Source organism: Pan troglodytes, chromosome 13 (genome assembly GCF_028858775.2).
Source record: "Pan troglodytes isolate AG18354 chromosome 13, NHGRI_mPanTro3-v2.0_pri, whole genome shotgun sequence".
NCBI lineage: Eukaryota > Metazoa > Chordata > Mammalia > Primates > Hominidae > Pan > Pan troglodytes.
Genome location: NC_072411.2, coordinates 125,453,417 through 125,474,625, shown reverse-complemented (window position 1 = coordinate 125,474,625; position 21,209 = coordinate 125,453,417). Strand labels below are relative to the sequence as shown.

Below are 21,209 nucleotides of genomic sequence, written 5' to 3'. Positions count from 1 at the left end.
AGAGGGTGTGCACTGAGTGCTTTCATGTCTCAAAAAGACTTTTTGACTTATGGTGCCTAATTGTAATACATGTAAATATTAATTGTCCACCCCAACTTGAGCATGGGTCATATGTAACATGCAAGTTTGTTAAATAGGCATGCATCAGGACCCCCTTCATGAATATTCATGGCCCTTCCTGTGACCTCTTGAATATGTACATTTAGTCAACCTGGTCAGCATAAAGCTCCTATTCCAACCTCTCCTCCTTTGAAATGACTTTCTCTAGTCTTTGCGGGAGGCTGTGCGTCCCGGCCTGTGGGATGGTCACCTTGCAAGCTGTAACCCTTTTTAAGAAATAAAGTCTCCTTTTTTAAATTTATAGATCTTGTGATTCTTAAGTTAACACATTAAATGAAATAAACCATGCAAAGTACTTAGAGCAGTGCCTGGCAGAGGAAACTGTCAATAATGATTTTTCCATCCCCCGTTGTTTTCTGGAGCAGATCAAGTTCTGCCCTCACCTTTTCCACCTCCCCTTTTGGAAATAGAAGAGATACTAAAAGGAATCATCTCTTCTGCACCATGTAGTAGGAAGGCTGGGCTTCAATTCGGAGAAACTGAATCCAAATCCTAGTAGTGCAGGATTTCTTGTCCTCAGCAATATTGATGTTCGAGGCCAGGTAATTCTATATTGTCAGGGGCTGTCTTGCCATGGCAGGATTTTTAGCAGTATCCCTGGCCTCTACCCACTAGATGCCAGTGGCCCATGCCTTACATGTTGTGAAAATCAAACGTGTCTCCAGACATTGCCAAATGTTTGCAAATTTGCCCTCCACCCCACATTGGCAACTGCTGTTTTACTGTATGCCAGTTGGCCACGTTGGGCATTTCCTCATGTTTAAAATGAGAATAGCAATGCTACATCCAACAGTTCTGGGGATGAGTTGCTGTGCAGGGAAATCAATTTCTGGGCTCGAAGGCCACTATAAACCTAATGAGGATTGTGTTTCCATGTTCTGACTACAGGTATAGTTTTAATGTGTACTTCTGAAGGTCAGTTAGTGCTCCCATAAAGCTGAAATGAAGCATGGCTAAAAAGAATTATCCCATGGCAAACAGCTGGGAACAAGCTGTCATTAACAGAGTGTTGGGTTTTCAAGCAGATATCAAAGCAAACACCTTCCTAAGGCCAGGCTCAGAGTCACACCAGCACAGGATCATGTTGAGGGCAGATCATAAAATCTGTAAGCCCTAAATATGCCACCTCCAGGTTACAAATTGGTGGTATTGAAGAAAAATTATAGAACGGTAATCTCAGACGTATTTGTCTCTTTCTGTGCATTTTTTTTTTAAGTACAAAAAGATGTGCGTAGAACTGATTTGAGCAAAGTGTTGGCCATCAGCCTTCTCCCACTTCCCCTCTTGCAGCACTCCTCTCCCCACTACGATGCCTCTGCTCTGTCTCCGGATCCCAGTGTCCCTGCCCACCCTGAACCACAGTCCCCTTTCCCTCCGCGCCTCGCCACAGAGCCTCCTTGTGATAATTCTATTACCTCAACTTCCTACCTCAAAAGGATCTGATCAGAGCTCAGTGAGTTGCAGCCCTTATTCTCCAAGCAGTACATTCCTTTTAAAAGCACAACTTATTTAACCAACAAGAAAGAGATGGTCATATATCATTTGTTCCAGGGTGGAAAGGGCAATAACTGAAAATCAAAAGATCTGATTTTACCAATACTTCCTTATGATTTTCATGTGTGAAATGTTGAAGAAGTAGAGACACTCTGCAAATGTGCTTCTAGCTCGTTATCTCAGAAGGAGACTTGTGCTTCCTCCTGAAAGTATTAGGCCATCGCCTAAGATAAGATTAACTTTATCTCTAAATTTTCACACACATCATATGCAGATTCATTTTTAAATAATATTTCTTTTATTAACAACCTATTAATTCCATAAGATAATAAAGGAGCAACTCACCAGACCAGTCTTACAAGAAATTAGGGTAGAAGAAGACAGATAGTTGCCTACCAAATGGTATGAAATGAGGAGGTGCAGAAGGAAGGCTCCTCATCCCAAATGAAAATATTCTTCCTTCTCACACATCTATCAGAGGCTAGAATTCCCCCCATTAAAATGTGTTGTCCTAACAAAGGCAATAACATATTTTATCCATTCTACAATACTTTTCATAATTTCTCATTTCTAAAATCTAAATGTATTTTGCAATCAATGTTGATGTCTACATTTAATGTAGTAGTATTCCGCCACCCTCTACTGCCAACAAAAAGCTGTAAAATCAGTGACATATCTTACAATTAATGGTATGTTAATATCAAGGAGATGTGAAATTTAAAGCTGCTTGGAAATTAGTTTAACAGAGAGCATAGGGTCGAACCATACCTTCAAGGCAGGTCACAGGGGCAGAAGCTGGGGAAGGGAGGAATGATGTTTGGATCATTGTGGGGAAGATAGCAGAGCCACATCACAATTTACCTGATGCCACAGTTAAAACTTACTCTGAGCATTTCTTAAAGTCTATGTCTCTCATTGGCATACAGATGAAGTTTGGACTTTCAGCCCATTTTATTGACATGATGTATAACAGCTAAATGCTATGAGATTTGTTTTCCAATGTATGAGATATGAATGCCAATCAGGGAAGGGAAGGGAAGGGAAGGGAAGGGAAGGGAAGGGAGAGAAGAGAAAGCAATGAAAAAGAAAGAGGGCAGAGACTTGACTGACACTACCCAGAGTATCTGTAAAACTGGTAGTAAAACCAGCTGCTTCCCGATGTGGGAGTCTCTTTCTTGAACCTTATGTCCCAACTTCCAATAATTCTGTTATTCTTAGGTGGATTGCTAATGCAGTTTTCTCCACCTTTTGGAGTCTGGGGCCTCTATAGAGTTCCCTTTACCTCTGTTGCCAAGACTTGAGCTCGGATTGCATTTCTAACCTGGGGTCCATGGAGGAGTTTCCAGAAGGTTTGTGAACTAGAGAACACTCATTAGTAATGTTTCTTTGATTTTCTTTCTATTGCTCTGGAAACTATTTTCGTAAGTAAGAGAGTTGAATGCTACTTTTTGCAATTATATTACTATTTTCTATCGAAGAAGTACAATGTGAGACATGATGTCATACAATGAAGAAATGTATAGCTGCCATTATTTTCATGTAATACTGTTCATCAGGGTAGGAATTTTAAAAAACTCATCATTTTAATTATGGCATGAGTCTTTGTTTGCCTTGATCTTTTTAGGCTGGAAAATGTCAAAGAAAAGGGAATACTACAAAGCTATGCATATTAAGGTTTTACTTTCATTCTGAAATGTCATGAGTGTATCCTCTTTCTGGAAAAGGTCTCTTACCTTTCTGCAAAGTATAAAACCAGCAAAGCCAAAGGAATGTTATGTTACCCAACCTGGAAATACATCCAATAGTGTGGCTTCTTCTCAGGGGCAGATTAAATTGCAAAAGGCTACAACTTCAGCAAAATTTGGATATGTCCCAATATAAATGCTTCGTATTTTCAGGATGGGAGAAGGGCCCAACTCTTCTGTCTGGGCAGCTATTCTGGGAGTTTGGAGAGGACAAACTTTCTAATGAAGGAGGAGAGCCTGTACAGGCTAAAGTCAAAGGGATAAAGTGCCAGAAACCCCAAAGGATTCTGAAGGTCCTTCAGTTCAGACTTCCATAAATGTGAAATAAAGATTCGTAATCCTTTCCCAGCTAACATAAATTCAAGAAGAAAGGCTTTCCAGAAATAATCTCATAGACTTCTGGAAAAAGGAATCCCTTTACTTATTTATTCAAATGTTTACTTAGTATTTGCCATGTGCTGGGTACCATTCTAGGTACTGGGGACATAGCACTGAACAAAATAGGATTCCTGCTTTATGAACTTGTATTCTACTATGTGATGAAGAATCTTTGAAATTTTGTTGTTCCCTTCCTTAATCTCTCCTGACAAAGCAAGCTATGGGGCTCCAATTATCTTTGCTACTAAAGATTTTCATGAATCACAATTTTCAGGACATGTGGCCAAAAGAAACAAAGTTGAGACTGATGTCATGTCAAAGATAACACATCAAAGATTACTTTACGATTTTATCTTATTATCAATAAAATGATAATGCCATCTATTTATTTCTGAACAAGATTAACATTTATATTTCTGAATAGATAATTTGGATTAGCTTCCCTGTTTTTCATGAACTAGACATTAATTTGTACAAAAAAAGAAATATATTATGGTAAAGATGTTTTAAATATTCTATGTGGAGACAATCAAGTTTCAATTCAATAAAATAAACTTTATGCAAAACAGTATGTGTGTGTACATATTTGCATTTTCCTAAGGAGGGAACCCATAGATTCCATTACAACCTTAAATGTATTTGTGAGTCCAAAGGGGAATGAGGGAAGATAGTTAAGAAACTGTGCGCTAGGAATCCCCCTATCTTGCAAGGTGTAGCAGCTTCTAGTGAAGCTACTCATCACACTTTTTTCATCTGTCACATTCAATAGGAGGCGCACAGTCTACAGTTGTGGAGTAACTAACTTAGGGTAGGTTAAACTATCAGCATGACGTGAGCGCCTATTTTTCCAGGAAATTATGGCTTTTGTAATGAGTGATACGGGAAACTAGCAAGACACAACAGCAATGATCTCCACTCTCATAGGATTTCTAGTATAGGTCAAAAGACTGGACCTAATCATAAAAAGGAAATGTAAGAAATGCCATATAGCAATTTCTTAAAATGTGAGTGGCACATGGATATAATGCCCTGGAACATTTAATCTCAATAATGAGAAAGACATCCTTTTTCAATTCTCCTCAACCTCTATATACGACAAGAGTCTCAGTTTGGGGCTAATATGTCCTTAATACCCCTCTCCCTTACTAATCTCCTTTTTTACAGGAAACAGATCTCAGACTCAGAGATTTCCAAGCTAAGAGTCTTCAGCTGGAATTATTTTTAAGATCTCATCACATGTCACTTGCATTTTTACATTTATATGAAGTGTAATATGCATAACTTGAACTAATCCTAAACTCACAGCTTGATACATTTTTATATACATATGGATGGATTTATGTAACCATTGGCAGATTAAGACACAGAATGTATCTATCATCCAGAGAGTTCTTTTGTGCCCTGTTCCAATCAATACCCCTCTCTAGTTGTAACTAGTATCCTGACTTCTGTTTCCATAGATTAGATTTTCCCATTCTTGACTTTTACAGAAATTGAATCATATAGTTCATATCCTTGCCTCTTTTATCTATCATGTCTTTGATATTCAATGCAGTTGGATGTTATAATAGTTTGTTCTTTTTTTGTTGCTGGGTAGTGTTTCATTGTGCAGGTACACCACAACTTATCTATTGTACTAGTGTGGACATTTGAGTTGTTTCCAGTTTGGGGCTATTATAAATAAGGCTGCCATAAACATTGTTTTCTTGTCACTAGAATTTAAAAACAACGTTTTGCTTTCATTGCATTCATTATGGTTGCTTCTTATTTAAGGCAAGTAATTCTGGTTATCTGTTTCGGGTGCATTCAGGGTAGCATGGCTGTAGACTGGTTATCTATTTCAAATAGCAATAGAATAGTTCATTTTAAACTTAATTGATTTAAAAAAACAAAATTTCTAGAACATTGTAAATAAATAATTGTACATTAAGGAATATATTTGTTCAATTTCATGAATGCAGCAGCCAAAAGACCAGGGAACTGTTCTAAGACAGCCTGGGAAATTTTTCTAAGACAACAATAATTGGTTAGTTAGAAACCGAAAGATTTTGAAAGTAAATGCTGTGGGAATTTAGCAAACAAGTGGGTTCCAAGGGGTTGGAATAAATGCAAAGCCTTTGGAGTTCACTAAAGTGTGAATACTTTGAGGGAGGGAATGACATCTTATTCACATTGATGTGCACACCACTCTGAAGAAAGTACCTGGTCCCAAAGACAGTCTTCATTAAAACTTGTTTCATATGAACAGGTTATATAGCTCTCCATACCTCAGGAACAGTGCAAGATAGCCAAGAAGACACAGAGAGTACCCCAAGCAGGGGAACAAGGCAGAGAGAGCAAGTAATATTTACAGAATATTAAGCAGAGCAAATGGACTCCAGAAGATCCTTATAGGGTAGCAGCAAGGGATAGAAGTGAGAAGGGAGGGGCGGGTCTGGGGAGGCAGGAGGTTGAGTTGCAGAATCCACCTCCGTGGGATTTAGCCAGACAGTTAATTTTGTAGACTACACACTTGAATGTTTTCCTCACTATGGGAACTTGAAAAATATAAGGTAGCTTATCAGTGAAAAGCAGCTTAAGAAAACTTCTAAAATTTCCATGGTGTGTGGGGGCCTAGTTTGCTCATCACTCTCTTCCTTTTCAGAAGGGTTTTCTGCAAAGTCCCAGACGTTGATTACCCTTTGCATTCTGTTCTTCACGAGCAGGAATGTTTTCAAAATGAAGCACAAACTGCTGCTGTCTGAGCCGCCTGAGTTACATGTTCCAGAAACTTTGCTTCCAGACAAGAAATGTAGTCTTTGCTTTTTTTTTTTTTTTTTTGTTCTGCAGAATGTGCCCATGCACATCTCATATTTCATCCAAATGGGAAAGTTTGCCATGAAGAGTTCTCCATAACACAGCTGACATTGGTTTAGATGGGACTAATTAAGTTTAAAGCTGGTCAGAGGTATAAGAAGCTATGGAGCATGAAATATCTTTTCATCAAAAATGTATTTTAAAAAGCAGAGAAGCTACAAAATTCTGCATCTCTCATTAGAAGTGTGCTTTATGATGCAAGCAGAAATCTTAAGCTCGCCTCACGGCAACAATTATTCTTGTGGGCCTTAAGAGTCATAATCAGCTTTGTCATCTTTGTGAAGCATAAACTTGAAAATATAACAAATAATTGCAGCTCATAAACCCTGTAAGCTGATAGGAAACCATCTCATAAGCGCATCAGTGTTTAGGAGAAGCGCAGTCTAATACTGGCTCAGGGTCTCATCAGAGCAAAGTGTTGACTCATATGCAATGAACATGCCATGACCCAGAGCTACCATGGGTATTGTTACAAAGGCAGTACCTGTGGAGCTTCTATTTAGGAATTGCTGGGCTTCTCCTACTCTAAATTATATGAACCAAGGTAAAATATTTCATTTATACACAACCATCATTACACAGGTAAGGAAACTGAGGTGAGGGAGGTGCTTCAAAGTTTCTTCCAGCTTTAACATTTCAGCTTGTAGTCCTGCTTGTGTATTGAGAAAGTGGGCATCTCAAAGGAAGCTCCTTTAACTCAGTAAATATAAGTCGTTCAGAGATACATTTCTGAGTAATGTGATGGTTAGTTTTATGTGTCAACTTGACAGGGCTAAGGGACACCCAGATAGCTTATTATTTCTCAGTGTGTCTGTGAGGGTGTTTCTGGAATAGATCAGTGTTTGAATTGGTGAACTGAGTAAAGCAGATGGCCCTCCTCAACATGAGTGAACATCATCCAATCCATTGGACCCAGAGGGATCCAAACAGAACAGAAAGGCAGAAGATGGATGAATTTGCTCTCTCTTCTTGAGCTGTAACACCCATTTGCTCTTGCCCTCAGATGTCGACATTCTGGTTCTCAAGTCTTCAGACTTGAACTTAATTATACCACCAGCCTTCCTAGTTCTTCGGCTTGCAGAGGGCAGATTGTGGGATTTCTCAGTCTCATAATTGCATGAGCCTATTTCTATAACATACATCATGTCCTTAATATATATTATTGCATATTATATTAATTTATCATATTATATAATATATATTCATAATAATATATATTAGTATTTCATAATAGTATTCCATATATATGCTATTGGTTCTGTTTCTCTGGAGAACCCTAATATACAAGTAATAATAATTATTATCATTATTTCATGTTTCACATGAAATGACGACGTTTCTGACACACCATTTGCAGGGCACGCATTCTGAGCTGATTTTTCAAACAGTGCATGAAAGGTTGGCATAGGTCTAGTCTTACTGTTTGTTGCCATTTACATGTGACCTTCACAAATGCAAAGAGGTTAAAAAAAGTGATTCTGTGATTAAAAAACAAGTTTGAGACAGCTTGCCTATTAATATCCCCCCCATTTCTTCAACCAGATTTTCCTCTCTTTTGCCACAGGCTTTGCCCCATCCAAAACCTCAACAAGCATTATTATTGTCCTGTCAAATTTTGAAAGTGCTGCTTTGCACTGTATTAAAAAAAAAAAAAAAAAAAAAGAGGAGAGGTCAAAACCTGTTGGAAAAGCCTGTTTTTCATACCAAATAATTTGTTTTGGTGAATAGTAGATTCCTAGTCTTTTTGTAAGAATCAGACAAGAAAAAACAGATTTAAATAAGGTAAAAACATAAAATTTTGGGGAAATTTTCAGATTGAATTACATAGCCAAAGGTAGTTTGAATTATCTCCTAGAATTGTTAAATAACTAAATTAGGAAATCACATACACACACACAAATGCAAATGGCTGATAAATACACAAAACTATATTCTGCCTCATCAATAATCTAAGCAGTACAAATTTAAACAAAAATGAGACACAATTACTTATTCTATCAGATTGGCCAAGATTTAAAAGAATCTAAGGACAAATGACTAAAGGGAGTGTAAATTGATATCACTATCATGATGGGCAATTGGGTATATGCATAAATGCCTCCAAACATGCATATTTTATTTGACCTAGACATCCTACTTCTTAGAATGTATCCTAATGAATTAATCTGACAAATGCACAAAGACGTATGTGCAAGTTGTTTATTGTAGTGCGATTTATAATATTAAAAATTGAAAATTCGGTTAAATTTTGTTATAATTGGTGAACCTACACTGACACATCATCATCATCCATTATACTATAATGGAAGATGCATGTCTTTACACATTTGTCTAAACCCATAGATGTACAACACCAAAAATGAATCCTAATGTAAACTAAAACAATTTGTTAATTTGTTAATTTTATGGACACCACAACATTCATTAGGAACTGTTAGCACTTCATGGCACGTTTTCTGTGCCTCGCATGGGGGAAGGGAATATAACATTATAATATGCTTTTTTGACAGAATAAGAGAGTTTATTGAAAAATAGTAGAACTCTTCTCTCTTTTTTTGTTGGTACATAATAATTGAACATATTTATGTGGTACATATGACATTTTGGTACATGTATACAACACATAATGATCAAATCAGGATATTTAAGATATCCATAAACTCAAACATCTATTATTTCTTTGTGTTGGGAACATTTCAAATCTTCTAGCTATTTTGAAATATATAATAAATTATTGTTAACTATAGTCACCCTACTGTGCTATCAAACAGTAGAACTTGCCGTTTCTATCTAACTGTATGTTTGTGTCCGTTAATCGAATTCTTTTCACCTCATTCTCCACCTTTCCTGGTCTCAGGTAACTATCATTCTAATCTCCAAAACATCCATAAGAACCATAAGATCAACTTTTTTAGCTCCCACAGTGTTAGAATGTGCAGTGTTTTTCTTTCTGTGCATGGCTTATTTTACTTAACATAATGTCCTTTAGTTCCATCTATGTTGCTACAAATGACAGGATTTCATTATTTTCTATGGCTGAATAGTATTCCATTGTGTATACCACCACATTTTCTTTATGCATTCATTTGTTGATGGGGATTTAGGTTGAATCCATGTCTTGACTATTGTGAATAATGCTGCAATGAACATGGGGGTGCAGGTATCTCTTTGATATACTGATTCCTGTTCTTTGGATAAATACCCGGTACTGGGATTGCTGGATCATGTAGTAGTTCTATTTTTAGTTTTTTGAGAAAATTTCATACTATTTTTCATAATGAACATACTAATTTACATTTCCACCAAGAGTGCATAAAAATTCCCTTTCCTCCACATTATCTCCAGCATTTGTTTTTCTTTGTCTTTTTGATAATAACCATTCTTACTGGGGTGATATTATTAGTTTTGTAGTATATTTTGAAGTCAGGTATTTTTATGCTTCTGGCTTTGTTTTCTTGCTCACTATTGCTTTGGCTATTCAGGGTCTTTTGTGGTTCTATACAAATTTCAGGATTGTTATTTCTATTTCTCTGAAAAATGTCCTTAGTATTTTAATGGAAATTGTATTGAATCTGTAGATGTTAAAATTTAATAACACTAATTCTTCTGATCTATGAGCATGGGATGTATCTCCAATTGTTTGTGTCCTCTTCAGTTTCTTTAAATAGTTTTTTGTAGTTTTTCTTGTAGAAGTCTTTTACCTCCTTGCTTAAATTTATTTATTTAACAAAGTATTTAATTTTTCTTTAGCTATTATAAATGAGATTGCTTTCTTGATTTGTTTTTCAGCTAGTTTGTTATTGATGTGTAGAAATGCAACTGATTTTTGTGGGTTGATTTCGGGTCCCACAACTTTACTGAATTTATCAATTCTAAGAGGTTTTTGGTGGAGCCTTTAGGCTTTTCTATATATAAGATCATGTTATCTGCAAAGAATGACAATTTGACTTCCTCTTTTCTAATTATTTCTTTCTCTTGATTGATTATTCTGTCTAGGACTTCCAGTACTATGTTGAAAAGGAGTGGTAAAAGTGGATATCCTTGTCTTGTTCTAATTTTTAGAGTAAGTCTTCCAGCTTTTCCCCATTCACATGACCTTTACTATGTTGAGGTACATTCTTTCTGTGCCTAATTTGTTGAGAGTTTTTATAAAGGGATGTTGAATTTTATCACATGCTTTTTTTGCATCTATGGAGATGATCATATGGTTTTTGTCCTCCATTATGTTGATGTGATGTATCACACTTATTGATTTGCATATGTTGAACCATCCTTGCATTCCTGGGATAAATCCCACTGAATTATGCTACATTCCTGTTTTAATATATTGTTGGATTAGGCTTGCTAGTATTTTGTTAAGAATTTTGATGTCTGCGTTCATCACGGATATTGGCCAGCTTTCTTTTTTGTTCTGTCCTTGTCTGGTTTTGGGATCAAAGTAATGCTAATCTCATAGTATAAGTTAGAAAAAAAATATCTCCACTTCAATTATTTGGAATAGTTTGAGAAGAATTAGGGCTAGTTCTTCTTTATATGTTTGGTAGAATTCAGCAATAAAACCATTGGTCCTGTACTTTCCTTGTTGAGAGACTTTTTATTACTGATTCAATCTCACTACTTGTTATTGGTATGTTCAGATTTTCTTTCTTCCTGGTTCAATCTTGGTAAGTTGAATGTGTCCAGGAATTTATACATTCCCTCTAGATTTTCCAATTTATTAACAGATAGTTGCTCATAGTAATCTCTATGTTCCTTTGTATTAGTATCAGTATCTGTAGTATTAGTATCTGTATCTGCAGTATTAATTTTAAGGTTTCCTTTTTCCTTTTTCATTTTATTTATATGGGTCTTCTGTCCTTTTTTCTTAGTATAACCAGTGCTTTCTCAATTTTGTTTATGTGTTCTAAAAGCAACTCTTTGTCTCATTGATCTTTTGTTTTGTTTCTTTATTCTCTAATTTGGGTAGTCTTGTTTTGATCTTTATTATGTTTTTCCTTCTAGTAATTTTGGGTTTGGTTTGTAATACCCTTCCTAATTCTTTGAGGTATACTGTTAGGTTGTTTATTTGAAGTCTTTCTGCTTTTTGATGTGGGTGCTTATTGCTATAAACTTCCCTCTTAGCATTGCTTTTGCTGTATCCCGTAGGTTTTGGTATGTGATGTTTTCATTTTTTATTTTTTTCAAGAAATTTTTTTATTTACTTCTTTTTTTTTTTCTTTTTCTTTCTTTTTTTTTTTTTTTTTTTTTTTTGAGATGGAGTCTCACTCTGTCACCCAGGCTGGAGTGCAGTGATGTGATCTCAGCTCACTGCAACCTCTTCCTCCCGGGTTCAAGCGATTCTCCTGCCTCAGTCTCACAAGTAGCTGGGACTACAGGTGCCCACCACCATGCCCAACTAATTTTTGTATTTTTAGTGAAGACAGGCTTTCATCATATTGTCCAGGCTGGTATTTACTTCTTAATTTCTTCATTGACCCAATGTTATTCAAGAGCATGTTGTTTAGTTTCCATGTATTTGTATTGTTTCCAACATTTCTCTTACTACCGATTTCTAGGTTTATTCCATTGTCACCTGAGAAAATGCTTGACATAATTTTGATTTTTTTTTTTTACTTTAAGTTCTAGGGTACATGTGCACAAAGTGTAGGCTTGTTACATATGTATACATGTGCCATGTTGGTGTGCTGCGCCCATTAACTCGTCATTTACATTAGGTATATCTCCTGATGCTTTTCCTCCCCCCTCCCCCCACCCCACGACAGGCCCCTGTGTGTGATGTTCCCCTTCCTGTGTCTCACAAGCATTCTTATACAACAATAACAGACAAACAGAGGGCCAAATCATGAGTGAACTCCCATTCACAATTGCTTCAAAGAGAATAAAATACCTAGGAATCTAACTTACAAGGGATGTGAAGGACCTCTTCAAGGAGAACTACAAACCACTGCTCAACGAAATAAAAGAGGATACAAACAAACGGAAGAACATTCCCTGCTCATGGATAGGAAGAATCAATATCGTGAAAATGGCCATACTGCCCAAGGTAATTTATAGATTCAGTGCAATCCCCATCAAGCTACCAACGACTTTCTTCACAGAATTGGAAAAAACTACTTTAATGTTCATATGGAACCAAAAGAGCCGGCATTGCCAAGACAATCCTAAGCCAAAAGAACAAAGCTGGAGGCATCATGCTACCTGACTTCAAACTATACTACAAGGCTAACCAAAACAGCGTGGTACTGGTACAAAAACAGAGATATAGACCAATGGAACAGAACAGAGCCCTCAGACATAATTTTGATTTTTTCAAATTTGTTGAGACTTGTTTTGTGGCCTAACAGATTGTCTGTCCTGGACAACACTCCATGTGCTGATAGGAAGAATGTGTATTTTGCAGCTGTTGGATAAATTGTTCTGTAAATGTCTGTGAGGTCTACGTGATTTACGGCACAGTTTAAATTCAACATTTCTGTGTTTATTTTCTGCCTAGATTACCTGTCCAATGCTAAGAGTGAGTGTTGAAGTCCTCAACTACTATTGCATTGTAGTCTATCTTTCCCTTTAGATCTAATAATATTTGCTTTATGTATCTGGGTGCTCTGGTATTGGATAAGTATATATTTAGAATTGTTATAACCTCTTGCTGAATTAATTACTTTATATAGTGATCTCCTTTCTCTTTACAGATTTTGACTTGCATCCTGTTTCATCTGATGTAAGTATAGCTATTCCTGCTCACCTTTTGTTTTCATTGGCATGAATGTAGTTGGTTGCTGCAAAAGTGATTGTGGTTTTTGCCATTACTTTTAATGCCATTATGCTGCAAAAGTAATTGTGGTTTTTGCCATTAATAGCATTAAAAGTAATGGCCAAAATCGCAATTGCTTTTGCACCAACTTAATTTTTTTTTCATTTCTTTGCTTTCAATCTACACGTGTCTTTACATGTGTAGTGAGTGCCTTGTAGGCAACATATAGTAGAATCAGGTTTTTTAAAAGTCTATTTAGCCTGTCTATATTTTTTAAGCATAAAATTTAATCTATTTGCATGCAAAGTTATTATTGATAGGTGAGGACTTATTCCTGCTATTTTGTTAATTATTCTCTAATTCTTTCATATATCATTTGCTCTTTTCTTCCTCTCTTATTGTTTGTCATTGTGATTTGCTGGTTTTCTGCAGCAGTAATATTTGACTCCTTTCCCTTTCTCATTTGTGTATTTATGTACATGAGTTTTACACTTTTATGTGTTTTCATGATAGTAGATATCATCCTTTTGCTTCCAGGTGTAGGAATCCCTTAAACATTTTGTGTAGGGCCAGACTACTAGTGATGAATTCCCTGTTTTTGCTTGTCTGGGAATGACTTTATTTCTCCTTCAGTTTTGGAGGATGTATTTGTTGGGTTTGGTATTCTTGCTTGCAAAAGGATTTTTTTTCAGTACTTTGAATATATCATCTCATTCTCTCATGGCCTGTAAGGTTGCTGCTGAGAACATCTGCTGTTAGTCTGATAGAGATTCTCTTATATGTGACTTGATGCATTTGTCCTGCTTTTTTTTTAAATTCTCTCTTTGTCTTTGACTTTTTACAGTTTGATTATAATGTGCCTCAGAGAAGACATTTTTGGTTGATATATTTGGGTATATTTGAGCTTCCTGTATCTGGTTGTCTCTAACTCTTGTAAGGCTTGGGAAATTTTCAGCCATTATTTTATTAAATAGGTTTTCTATGACTTTGCCCATCATTTTTTCTTCTGGAACTCCCCAAATTCATATTAGGTTGTTTTATGATGGCCCATATTAAAGTTGTAAAATTATTATTTTTTCTTTTAATTTCTCTTTTGTCTGACTGGGTTATTTTGAAAGACCTGTCTTCAAATTCAGAAATTCTTCCCTCTGCTTAATATGGTCTGTTGTTGAACCTCTTGTATTTTTATTTTATTCATTGAATTCTTCACTTCTAGAATTTGTTTGGTTCTTTTTTATGTCTATCTCTTTGTTGAATTCCTCATTCGTATCATACATTGTTTTTCTGATTTCTTTGTATTATTGATCTGTGTCTTCTTGCATCTCACTGAATTCCTTTAAATATAACTATTTTGAATTTTTTTCAGGCATTTCATAGATTTCCTTTTCATCAGGATCTATTACTGGAGAATTACAGTGTTTCTTTGAAGATGTCGTATTTCTTTGCTTTTTTTGTGTTTCTTGTGTCTTTACATTGACATCTGCACACCTGGTGTAACAGCTACTTTTTCCCATTTTGTGGATTGGCTTTTGTAGGGAAGAAGTTTTTCCCATAGATGTATCTGTAATTAACATTTGACTTTTATTCTGGATGGGTATAGTAGTGTCTTCTCTATATGATTTCTTTGGCTGTAATCAGTATCAGTAGTGTCTCTGAGTTCCCTAGTGGCTTAGGCTGTGTTTTTTAGTGGAGGCTGTGGCAAGGCTTTGCTGGGGACAGGGATGCCAGGTGTTCCAGTCCTCAGGTACCAGTGGTGGTGGCAGTGGGTTGGCCATGCTAGTTCTCAGGCACCTAAGCAATAGATGTGGGCACCTGTGGTAATAAGGCTGGGCGGGCCAGTCCTTAGGTTTCCAGGCAGCTTGCTCAGTTGCCAGTGATGGCAGCAGCAGGCTGGATGGTTGGGTTTGTCCTTGTGCCCCTGGGCAGTGTGCATGGCATCAGCAGTAGCCATGCACGGGGAGCCAGTAGTGGCAGCAGTGGGTTATACAAGCCAGTTCCCAGGATTCCAGGTGGTGCACATGGGTGATTGCCAGTGGCAGTAGTAGCTGCAAGCAGGGCAGGCCAGTTTGTACTAGGGATCTCTCACTTACCTTTACCCCACAATGGAGCATTTCTCCCAGCTCCAAGCCAACCCCAGCCAGGTCAGCTGCATTGTTTCCCTTTCCTTCTGTGCCTGGGAGGTTCCCTGTCACTTTCCTGCTAAGTTTCAGTGTTCTCTCTTAGACACCCTAAGCCCCTATTCAATGCGTGGTTACCTACTGGCTGTTTCAGTCCTTCTTTGTGGAGGAGGCTAGTGCTGGGTGCCTCTAGTAGTCATCCTGACTCTTTATGTTTAAAGACCCTTTGTTCCTAGCACATTAAACACCTTTTGAGTTGTATCGCATTCTAAAATGGTCAATTAACTAAGTACATTTAAAAAGAGAAAGGAAAAAGCATTTTCATGGACTTTCATTTGCTGGAAGCTGATGGACACGATCCTATTGACTCATAGATTACCCCATCCCCACCCTGCTTTGTTTATGTAAATATGTTTCTTAGGGAGGGGAGTTGGGGATAGTGAACAGAGCTCTCTCTTCTTTTACTCTTGTTAGTATCTAGAGCCACTTTCTGATTCAAGTTTCTCCAAAAACAGAAATTAATTCCTCTTGTTCAAAATTACATAACTTTCTTAAATTCACTTTCTCTCTCAGCAATACTCAGAAGTGTTTATCTCAGCTGTGTCTTACGTGGTTAGAAAAAAATGTGCTCCCGATGTGCCTGTAGAAAAAAATTCAATAACAAAGGAAGTATTTTCTCTTTCTCTGCATGTGAATTTGATTCTCTGAGCATGGCCTTCAGGAGCAAAATTGGTTTGGTGAATTTGAGTCACTGAGTGTAAGAGCCTGGATCACGCAAGTTTGACTCACCAGTGTCTTGATGGCCCTGTCACCAAATATGCTCATCCTTATTTACGCCTTCCACATTTTTTTGGAGTCTCCAAAATATGCTCTGCATTGCTGTAATGGCTGTCATCATTGGAAAACAATGAATATTTTACAAATAGAAGTAGTCCCATTTCTGTCATTGGACTATACCTACTTCTGTTGTGTCAGGACGAGCCGCAGACAAAACTCCTCAGACACCGAGTTAAAGAAGGAAGGGGTTTATTCGGCCGGGGGCATCAGCAAGACTCCTGTCTCAAGAGCCGAGCTCCCTGAGTGAGCAATTCCTGTCCCTTTTAAGGGTTCACAACTCTAAGGGGGTGCGTGTGAGAGGGTCGTGATTGATTCAGCAAGCCAGGGTATGTGACTGGGGGCTGCATGCACAGGTAATTAGATCAGAACAAAACAGGACAGGGATTTTCACAGTGCATTTCTATACAATGTCTGTAATCTATAGATAACATAACCGATTAGGTCAGGGGTCGATCTTTAACTACCAGGCCCAGGGTGCGGCGCCGGGCGGTCTGCCTGTGGATTTCATTTCTGCCTTTTAGTTTTTACTTCTTTCTTTGGAGGCAGAAATTGGGCATAAGATGATATGAGGGGTGGCCTCCTCCCTTACTGTGACAAATTTCTGCTTCTGTATTAAATCCAAAATCTCAAAAAATAACTTAGAAACTTAGGCTATCCCATCAAAATCAAAACACAGAAGAAAAATGAGGTAGAAATATTCTAGAACAGAATATCATGGTTACTGAAATGTTTCTTGCTGATTTTCTGAAGAAAAGTTTTAGTAATTCTTTCATTGTTAAGATTAACTTAACCATACAATTCTAACTGCTGTCTTATTTCCTAGGGATGATTTCACCTCACTCTTCCATTTCTGAAGCCTGTGGGATTTTCTAAAATTTAGGACAAACAATCAGTCAAAGAAAGAGAAAGCATTCCACCAAAGGAGAAAACACCAAGGATCCGCTTTCAGGGTAATGTTGCTCAAAGGGATAAAAAGTGAAACTTAGACTGAAATAGCTCATCTTTATTCAGATTGAAAAATACAGGTTTTAAATCTTCCAAATTCAATGCGTTATAGAAAGACTACGAGTTTGCAAGTCAGCAAATGTGTATCCTCTCAGTTATTTAGCTGTCTGACCTTCAGCAAGAGATTCAAACTTTCTGGGTCTCAGTTTCTTTTTCTTTTCTTTTCTTTTTTTTTGTAAAAGAGGAAAATTAATGCTTGCTTCATATGGTTCATATAAGGAATGAATAAGAGTTAATATTTACCCCCATACCAGTTATCTATCACTAAGTAACAAACACCTCAACATCATTTCTCACAAATCCCTGGGATGGCTGGGTGGTCTCACATGGGCTTGCTCTTGTGGTTGTATTCATCTGGTGGGTCAGCTGGAGCTGGAGAGTCTGTGTTGACATCGTGCATGTGTCTGAGGCCCTGATGGGAATGGTTGGAAGTCTGGGACCTCTCTCTTCGCATGGTTCCTCATCATTCAGTAGATTAGCCCACCTTTATATGGCATCTAAGTTCCAAGAAAGTGAAGGCAGAGGCTTCAAGGCATCTTGAGGCTTAGGCTCCAGAGCTTCCAAAACATCATGTCAGCCACATTCTACTGGTTAAAGCAAGTTAGAATGCTAACTAGGATTCAAGGTGGAGAAATAGTATCTACCACTCAATGGAAAGTGCTCTGGTCTCAGTGTTTGTGTCCCATCAAATAGATATGTTGAAATATTAATTCCCAAGGTAATTGCATTAGATTGTAGAGACTTGAGAGGGTTATTAATTCTTGAAGGTCATGCCCTCTTTGAGATTAGTGCCTTATAAAAGAGACTCCAGAGAGTGAATTCATGCCTTCCAAAATGTGAGGACTTAGCCCAAAGGTGCCATCTATGAACCAGGAAGTAGGATTTTGTCAAACACTGAATCTGCTGGCACCTTTGTCTTGAACTTTCCAGTCTCCAGAACTGTGAGAAAAACATTTCCATTGTTTATAATGATATTATGATATTTTGTTATAGCAGCCCAACCAAAACAGGAAGAATGGCAGTATTATATTGCAAATAAGCGTGAATATAGAGAATGTTATTCATTAAGGCCATTATTATAATACACTCCCTCTTGTATTATAGTCTGTGGGCCCTGTTTTCCAGTGCTGTAAAGTTTAGGAGAGTCTTTCATAATTCTATTGATTGGAAACTATGGTAAATTATTACAGTAATGGCACCCAGTGAATCACGTGCCTTTTCATATTCGTGCCTTTATGTATTCCCCTTCCAAGTCGACATTGGACTTGGCCATGTGAATTGCTTTGGCCAACGGAACATCAGCAAATGTAACACAAATAGAAGCTTCAGAAGGGCTTGTACACTGGGGCTTGTTCTCTTGAACACCTTGAAACTGCAATGCCATAAAAATCCTGGGATGAAAAGCCACTGCAGAAAGAAGAGTGCAGCTGGGCCCAGGTTGCAGTTCTACCAGCCAGATACAGCTACATGAGTGAGCCCAGGTAAGACCAGCAGAAGGGACACCCAGTCAACCCACAGAATCATACATAAATGGCACTTGTTTTAAGCCACTGAGTTTTGGGGTACATAGCAATATATAACTGAAATACGAACTAAAAATATTCTAGCCAAAGGGTAGCCTATAACAATTGCCAAATACTAGCTTCACTACAAAATCACTAAGTCATTTCATGGTTTTAGACATAACATAGAGATAATATAATTAAGTGGTCTTTAAAATAACTTTTAACTATAGAATTCTTTTTTAAAACAACATCTTATCAGAGATTTAAAACAAGGAGACATCTTATTAGAATAAATTCATTTTATTGGTTCAAATTTATGGCATTTTGCTTATAAAGCCAATTAATGAAAACACAATTCCTTTTTCTTTCATACAAAAATATAAATCCAGGCTCATAAATGGCAGTGAAAGACTTCTTGCATTTTAGCTTACAATTAATTTGTATGTTTTCCTTTAGCAATATGGCATAAAGAAAATCCTCATTCAAGACAGACAAGTACTTATAAGTGTTAGGGTCATTTCACCACTTGCCTTGGAGTCTCAGGATATTGAATGGTCAGGAGAAGCATTATAACTTACTCCTACTTGGAAAAATATGAACCCATCAGTCCAAGCAAATACATTGATTGAAGTCCTCTGATGAGGTTATATTTTAAATATGTTACATTTAACTATTTAAAGATTACCATCTTTAAAAAGTTTAAAATCTATGTAGAAACTTAAATTCAAATTGATTGTTTGTAGAGCCCTTGAAGAACCCTGATGGTACTCTGCCATTCTTTGCAATTTATTTTGCGAATTACTATAACACTTGAAAACTGGTTTTGCTTTGTCATTGATTTTGTTCAAAACTGAGGGAAGCGGATTGGGCATTTTAAAATAATGATTTCTCCCATGTTTCAAGTGTCAGTGCATTCTCAAAACCATTTGTTGGGCTCTTTAAAGAACATTCCTGCTGGTTTCATTTTTTATTCGTCAAGAATTTTTGTAAAAAATCAAAAACAAAAACAAGAAAAAAGCAAAAACCCAGGGAAAGGAACTGCCTTGCAAAAGAAATGTCACAATTAAAACTGAATGGTATTTTTCAGCTCATTTGTGTGAACTGGCAATCTACTTGAGACTTCAGCAGGGGGTCTGCACTTCATTAGTTCAGCCAGCAAGAACATGCTCTCCTCAAGAACACGCTCTCTTGAAAGCTTTGGTTTGCCTTCACCACTGTTTTTGCCAGGGTTGACAGTTTAACAACAGGAAGCTGTGTGCTCTTCATCTAATTTTAATGAAGCTTTTCCTTTCAAAAGGAAAACCTGACAACAGAGAAGTCTTCAAGGAAGCCAAGTAATTCAACCACCTGACTAAATTTTTGGAGGAAAACAGAGGGTTCTTTTAAGGATGTGGAATAATCAAAGCAGCCATTGCTATGCTCCTGCAGAACAAGTCCCAGTAGCACAATGGAAATAACTGGATTGTTTGGCATTTCAACACCCATCAGTAGTAAGACATATCGCAAATATGTGGGAGAAATTTGCATCTATAATCTAGGAAAACTGGGATTTTTAAATTACTTCTGCCTAGGTAGAGGGGGAGTAGAAGAAAAGGCAGAATGGAAAATGTCAGGGTTTCCTTCCTTCCTTTCTTCCTTCCTTCCTTCCTTCCTTCCTTCCTTCATTTATTCTACCAATATCTACTGAGCTACTATTGATGTGTAATCACCAGGCTCAGCACTCAGGATACAGCAATATATGAGATAGACACAGTTTACAGCCCCCTGGGGAGTTATACCTACAAAAGGACAAAGAGTGGAAAAAGCAAGAGGAAGACATTCAGAAGAAAATTTTTGGAATTCTGAGGCCCACTCTGGATGATATATGGACTCTGACTGTTTGGGACACATTTCTAATTTCTGTTTAATCCTTACTCACATCTACTACATATCAAAGGTCAAATAGAAGTTATAAGGTGAGGTGAGGATGTCACTGAGGTACTGCTCTTTGGCCTTCTGGTAAGATGCCCCCACAGGTGAATTCATGGATATTCAGATAAGATTTGCAGGCTAAGAACTCTGAATTGTTAGCATCTTGAGAAGGGAAACTGTCCATAAGGACAGACACTTCTTACCAAGATCACAGGGGTAATGTGTAAACCAGAATGGCAATTAATTAATTAATTTACACCAAAATACAACTGTTAGACAAATCAGCTCAAATAATATATTATCTTGCAGCAGACAGAACTATATGAGAAATCAGACTATGATGAGAAAAATTCTAGGTAGCATTCTCCACTAAGTCAACATGAGACCAACTTTCTTACTACAAGGCCAGTCTTACCTGTGAGATTGTATAGTAGCTCTTTTTTTGGTTTGTTTTTTTGTTCACCACCCATGACATCTTTATTTTTTAATT

At 37.2% G+C, this 21,209-nt stretch overlaps 1 long non-coding RNA gene across 1 annotated transcript; it reads left to right on the top strand.

The window, feature by feature from the left end:
• The first annotated feature begins 6,992 nt into the window (after positions 1-6,992).
• On the top strand, positions 6,993-19,796 carry LOC107973736 (uncharacterized). The gene is made up of 3 exons (XR_001716128.3): positions 6,993-7,175; positions 13,283-13,311; positions 17,122-19,796. It is a non-coding gene; the product is annotated as an uncharacterized LOC107973736 (long non-coding RNA).
• Positions 19,797-21,209: the final 1,413 nt, after the last annotated feature.